We start from the raw sequence: 7834 nt of genomic DNA, 5'->3' as shown, positions 1-7834 counted from the left end.
GCATTCGAGAGATAAAAAATTATTGAAGTTGGACTTCGTCCGGCAAGTGCCCTCGGGGCCCGAGGCTCGGAACTGCAGTCCCCGCCGATGAACAAGGGTGAACTCTGGCTTATTCCCTCGGTATAAAGTACACGCCTAGCGGTTAGTGACTTTCTGGGAGCACTTGCAACGGTGGCGTGTTCCAGTGACATTGTGGACGAACTCCCCGCGAGAAAACATTTGCTAGGCCTTTTTACCTTAAAATGCGTACTGCGTAGGCTTAGGTTACACGGATCATGTTGTGATACTTTGGTCCAGAGCAAATCTAGACGGATGTAAGTACTATACTTATACATTGAAAATACATTTTATAATATTTAATAATCTGCTATATTTAATGTAAGCTTGCTTTATTCATTTGATCTGTATAGAATGTATAGTATAGTTAATCGTGCCGTGACGGTTTAAGAATTGTACAACCCCTTTCCTACCCGGTGTTTTAGGAGTTAGTGTGAGATATATGTTGGTTTGAGCGATGGGCTAGCAACCTGTCTATTCTCTATTGTCTATTGTCTGTCTATCTATTTTCTTGGGCACCGAAACTAAAGCAGTTTCATGTCCCTTCGGAACATATAAACCCGAGTGTGTTGATTTACGTAATTATGTGTATTTTTCCTAAGACTTTATTTAAGTACAATTGTACATTTAGGACGATACATGCATTAATACATACCTAGTATTTGAGTCCGATGAACAACAGTAATTAACTATAAAAATACTTTCCTGATAGTTTCTCCAAAAATTAATATTGCTTTTTCCTTTTAAATTCTCCCTTATGTCACCATTTTTTTTGGCCAAATGCAAGGCAAATATTATGATATTTATGATAGAGTAGATATGTAATAATTACACACACATGTAAAGGTCTCTGGGCCGCCGCGGCCGCGGGGCTGTTCATAAACTATTGATAAAACGGAAAGGGCGGCCAGCGCCGCGGGCGCCGCCGGCGGGGCACATTGTGTCGGGTCTATTGTGCCCGTAATACTAGCCTTCTACGACCACGAACTTTTCGTACTTTTTAAATCTAAATGCCAAATATGTAGAAGCGCTTGGTGGTAGGTACCTAACCTATACCGTTTCAAGAAATTTGAAATGTTATCAAGAAGAATAACAAGAATAATTTGCGTTATATTTTGTCATTAAACCTACACATGTGAAAGCTTATACCTATCTACCTACTCTTACTTTACATTATTTTCTCACACATTTTTTACCAATGAAAAACTCGAGTACGATTATACGTCTTTATGTACTTAGATTATAAAGGCACTAACTTAGCGTTTTGTTAAAAGTAAATCGCAAGATATAATTTTTCTACTATATAAATACATGGTTGAAGAAATAATAACAATAATAAATAAATAAATATTTTAGGACATTCTTAAACAGATTGACTCAGGCCCACGGTAAGCTCAAGAAGGCTTGTGTTGTGGGTACTCAGACAACGATATATATAATATATAAATACAATACATAAATATACATAGAAAACATCCATGACTCGGGAACAAATATCTGTGCTCATCACACAAATAAATGCCCTTATCGGGATTCGAACCCGGGACCGAAATGAAGACTTTATTTCTCCAACAATTTAAATGATTTAAATGTGACCTACATGATCTGCAAGGGAATTAATTAATTAATTGAGTATCAGTTAAAGCTTGCCATGCAAAGAATATAAAATTCGACCAGGGAGCTTTTAAATTGTCCTGCAACAAACTGTCCTGCAGTTTGGCAGAAGATTTAATGTCGTTAAAAAAGGGTTTATTTTGAGAATAAACGATTTTTTTTTAATTATTTGCAGGTTCGACCAAACCATAAGCTATGAGGTCAATACAGGTGTCTCATAGGGTGAAGTGTGTCTGGCCTTCACATTTGGCCTGTTTTAACCAATGATCAGTATTTATTGAGTGAGTTCATACGTTGACCACTAATCATGAGTAGCTAGTAGAAAAAGTATTAACTCCCAAAAATACGTGACAAGTATAAAATGTGAAGGCCAGACAAACTTCTCCTTATGACGCACTTATCCTTATGGCCCTTAGTGTATATAGGTACAACGTACATGTATGTGGATTTAAAAAAAAATCGTTTTTAGGGTTTCGTACCTCGAAAGGAAAAAACACGGGTATGTACATCGAAAAAAAATTTTCATCCCTCAGTTACATGTATGGGGGCCCCACCCCCAATTCGTCAACCCTTTTCATATTATATCACTTATATTATATCACTTTGTTGTTCGCCCGTCCGTCTCGCGTCTGTCTGTCTGTCAAAATCCTTTTTCTTAAGAAGGCGTAGTATCATGCTGAAGGTAGCAGTATATTTACCTATAACGATTTTCTTAATATTCAGTAGGTAATCAATATAAATTTAAAAAAATGTATGGTTAAATGTACCTTAGTAAATAAAATTGCTTGTTAAGGAAATAATAAAAGAAGTCAATTTACTTTCAATGTGATTGTACCTCTATAAGGCGGTTCTACTGTAGGTATTAGGTAATTATCATTATTTTTTCTGTAATTCGGCCGTAATTTACACTTTTTGCTCTAAAGCTACTATCAGTTTTATATAGACATTTATTTGTATTAATAGATGAGTTCGTAGTGCTTAGAGCGGTGAAATAAAATTCAAAATTGTGTAAATATTTTGAGAGTATAGTAGAGTGGGCACGGTTGGCGTTGGCGCCCGGAGCCAGTAATTACAAATTTGAATGGATGGCTGGAAGGGTCGCGCCCGCGGCGCCGCCGCGAGCGGCTGCTGGAGCCGGCTCGCCCGACTTTAGTTTTTGTTCCAATACAACTCCAACCGACGTATCTCCTCTAGCGATCGTGTATTATGTATACGTAGGTACGTACCTACAGGAAACCAATACGTTTTAACGCTGCTGACAGATGTATTCCCAATTGGATTTAGTGCATTAGCGCTGTAAGGTTTCCAAATTAATTTACAATTCATTGTAAACGGGTAGGTATACTTTGTACATACAGTTACATAACAGTATTATTAACGGTGGTTAATAAAGAACATAATTAGATTACTGTTACTTAAATTTGAAATAAATATTCATATTTAAATAATCCGGTCCGCGATGTACCTACACTCGCGTTTAATATTGTTAATGACAGTTATCGCAACCATGTTGACAGTACATTGCTGCTGAGAAAAATATAAAACATGAATTATGGGGTAAAAATTAACTCAAAAACACTTCTTAATTAATGATAATTTGATAACATAATGAGTTCTGTCTGGTTTATTTATCGCCTATATAAGGCTTAACACACTGTAAGCACTTTTTTAAATTCAGTACGAATGAATTATACTTTTTGGCTATTTTATTATTTTTTGGAACAATTATCAATTTCTCTAAGAACAAATTAAATTACTTTCATAGAAAATATTTTAACTTGTTATTTTAAGTAGTAACACTACTATTATGTTCTAAACATTAAATAAATGTCATATACAAAGAAAAAGTGACCAAAGCCTCCAGTGCTCCGAGCTGGAAACGAACCGCGTACTCCGCTTACCGGGCGAATGCCAGAACCACTCGGCTATCGGTCCACGAAAGCAAGGGTCGAAATTTTCTAAGTATATGACATTTCCTAAGGCTCGTGGCGCCCTCTGGCCATCCCTGAGGTAGAACAGTATGATTCGACCTCCTAGCCGAATCAACTCAGGTGATTACAAGCTAGCGAAGAGAGATGGCGCTGCCATTAACACTCTAAGAACAAATTAAATTACTTTCATAGAAAATATGTTAACTTGTTATTTTAAGTAGTAACACTACTATTATGTTCTAAACATTAATAATTAGCTCGGAGCACTGGAGGCTTTGGTCACTTTTTCTTTGTATATGACATTTATTTAATGTTTAATTATCAATTTATCATAAAAGCCGATGTTTGTTTTACTTTACTTTATTAATTTATTATTTTGGTTTTTCGATCGTTACCGATTCGATAATAAATTTAATATAAAGTTTAAATAACACATAAATAGTAAGCTAACTCTAAAAAAATAATAAAACAACTTAAAATTAAATTAAAAACTAATCTCAACTAAAATACATCTAAATAGGGCCCCCGCGGCATTGTGCCAAAGATGCTGGCAGCATTCCCTCGCTGAATAGCAATGCTTGTGCGTTGCGAGAGAAAGCTGCCAGCTCTCTGGTCATCGGTAGTTTTGCGCTCAGCTCTTTAAAAATTACATTTACTTTAGGCATCGTAGGTATTATTAATTTACTATTTCCTGAAAGCAAGGTAGGATAGGATACACAAACCACCCACTATGTGGTCCAAGAGTAAGGGTATCAAATATTTTGGGTTAACTTGCATCATATTTCATATCTACAGTTGCGTAGATATATTTGTGTCTATGAGCACAGTGCAACCGCACATCATCGTGCTAGTAAGCTGGTAAAGCATTTCACGTTACCAATTTTGGGATTGATTTATGTCATTCACAGGAATAGTTAAATTTCAACGTTCAAACCCGAGGAAGCTTGGTATTGACAGCTAAACGCAGTCGGTGTATCGTGATTAATATTTAACTAATAAATATTATAGGACATTCTTACACAGATTGACTGAGGCCCACGGTAAGCTCAAGAAGGCTTGTGTTGTGGGTACTCAGACAACGATATATATAATATATAAATACGTAAATACATAGAAAACATCCATGACTCAGGAACAAATATCTGTGCTCATCACACAAATAAATGTCCTTACCGGGATTCGAACCCGGGACCGCGGCGTAGCAGGCAGGGTCACTACCGACTGCGCCAGATCGGTCGTCATAGGTATACATTGATACTGTTGTTTGAAATTTATCCCAAGTAGGTATACTACTATGCTAGCGCTAGAGATTTAAGAATAATCATACAGTTCTCTTGTAAAATTTTGAAAAAAATCCGCTTAATACTTAAACGCAATAAATGAAGTGAAGACCATGGGCCATGTGCTACAATCACGATCTTGCCATCGCCGTGGGCCTCTCCGGATACCTCACGCTACCCCGGCTCAAATATATGTATACAACTTTCACCCTTATAACAACGGACTAAATCTTAACGTAATCTTGGATGTCAACAGTACCTTATGTAAATACATCCGAACGTTGGGAGGTCATAAATTATTATTTAGCTGCAATGCTTGTTACATTACGCGATACATATAAAATACGATAAGCAAATGTTTATAACAGTCATGAATGAATCAAGATACTTTTCGTTTAATAAGGCGATAAAATGCCACAAGTAAGCAAGTATTTCGCTGGTCAATTCTCTCTATCTCTATAATAGAAAAATTACATGCTTTAACAACCAAATTTAACCTTTTTATGATTAGATTTTCCTTGGAGTTTGCCCTCGGAAATATTGACTATTTTCCGTATGAATTTTTCGTCACAACGTCTAAAAATTCAAAATAGATACCACAATTTAGCGAGAGCCGCATCAAATCTAATGTCGATGTACCGACTACCGTGTAACAAGATCTGAACATGGCTGCACGAATCGTTGGGACCTTTAATGAAATTCCTCGAGACTTAAATCTGATGTGTCACAACTTCACAGAAACTACATTAGCATAATAATGTTCCACGTACTCAGGCAGGTAATGATGATTAGGTTTCGTACATATATTTTTTAAATTAATTATTGAATGAAGAATTTAGACGTATCATCAGGGGCGGCTCACTCCGCAATTCTATCGCCGCGCTACAAGTACATGCCGGGGGCCGCGAGTTCGCGGCACAATTCAGTGGTGACAACGTGGTAGAATTCAATGTCGGCTGCTCGCGTGCGGTCCGTTTGTTAATGCAGGTAAGAATTTATAGTGGCGGCATTTTGTGGATATCAAAGGAGTGATATATTCTGTGGTATCATTTATTTATTTAGCCCGGTTAATTTATTTAAAGTGCTTTATACCATCGCATTTCTCAGAAACTTCGAATAAATAAATGTAAGTCTAGCAACTAGGTATACGTATTTCCATGAATACACAGGCCACGTTACTTAAAAATCGATGTCTGCTTCTTGGTACGATTCTACAACTACTTGAAGGAATTGCTCATGTACCTACCGGCCGTCCCATCTACCTTTAACACTTCCCTTTTATGCAAATATGCACTAAATAGGTTTTACAGGTACCCAGATTATCGCGTTGGGAATAAGGATTTCTGTTGTACTTAGTTATGTACTCGGCATCGCATCGGCAAGAGTCAGGGAGTTTCGCTATGTACGTGGGCGCGGGCGGCGCCTCGCGGCGAGTCGCTGCCGCGGGCGCGCCGCCGCCGATATTATGGCACACCTAACGCTCGCCACCTCGGGCTACCCCACCGGCCTCTCATCTACAGAACAATCATTTCGAAAAATATTTGTTATCCCCTTAGGCACCTTCGCCTAAAACTTTACGCGGCTGCTTATCATAATTCCGTTGCTACGATATTAGTGTTTATCGGAGAAATCCGAGAAAGCATTCAATTTTTTAATCTTCTTACGCCTGCTTCATTGGGTAAATACATGGGATAAGAGGTTTGATTGATCATTTATTAGGAAGTCAAATAAATATGATTTTAATAGACAGTGACGTAGTAACGACCGAATTGACTAAACGGGTATGCGTAATTATTTGCTCACGTTTTAACAAGTGTTCAAATCATCCTAAAGTTTGTTAGCAGTTTCTTATTCTGACTGTACCTACAGTTGCCTTCAGAGATCTACCTGGACGCGCACTGTAGCGATGCATGATGGTTGCTCTGAAATATGATAGCGATTATAACAAATACCTAACTACAACATGTGACTGCTGTAATTTTAACTTATCCCAACAAGGTTGTATAATAAGATCACACGTTCCAGTCCATTTTGAATCTAATTTTAAGAAATTTGTTTTCGCAAGTTTTAATGTGTGGGCGGCTAAAGAGAAGCCATACAAAAATAATAATTTTCGCATTGCAACATTTGCCACGCGACCAAACTTGAAATTCATGGCGCCTACGCGCTTATGTCACAAAAGTCACGCTCCGTTTAAACGACATCAAAATACAAAAAGTGTCAAATAACTACTAGTTTTCTGTCTGTTATATCTAAACCTACGTAGGTGCCAGCTAGTAATAATGTGAAGAATCTGTTTTTATTAGCATTGTAACTTAATATACTTATACCGGAAAAGAAAACTATGACAACTAGGTATGTTGAAAACCAAGTAGGTACCTAACCAGTAACCTAGTATCATAATTTCTATTATTATATAAGAAACTAAGACTAAACTTAAAAGCTAGCTAATGTCTAAAATAGGCCCTTGAGGCATTGTACCAAGGATACTGGTGACATTTCCTCGCTGTATCGCAATGCTGATACGTTGTGCGAGGAAGTCGCCAGCTCTTCGGTCACCAGTTACCTCAACCAGACATATAATTATGTAAATATGTTCATGTAAATAAAGAGATTAACTATTTCTATTCATATTTATGTATTTTTAAGTTATGATTGTTATGATCTTCTGGTTGCATCACAGGTTATCTCCTCACCACACATGAATAAGTAAATTACATTCAAGTAGTTTCCGCATTTTTAGTACTTACTACGAAATCTACTAAATACTTACTACTCATAACTCTCATAAGGCACCAAATATACTTATACTAATGTATAGGTTTAAGAATAAACTTACTTTACACCTTTGTTTTGATATTTTAATTATGACTTCATTTAAAGGATATAAGTCAAATTGACAAAACTGAGGTTCAAAATGTTGCAATCCTGTGTCGAGAGACGGTCAGTAAA

This window comes from Leguminivora glycinivorella, chromosome Z, assembly GCF_023078275.1.
Source record: "Leguminivora glycinivorella isolate SPB_JAAS2020 chromosome Z, LegGlyc_1.1, whole genome shotgun sequence".
NCBI classification, from domain to species: Eukaryota; Metazoa; Arthropoda; class Insecta; order Lepidoptera; family Tortricidae; genus Leguminivora; species Leguminivora glycinivorella.
This window is presented reverse-complemented; position numbering follows the sequence as displayed.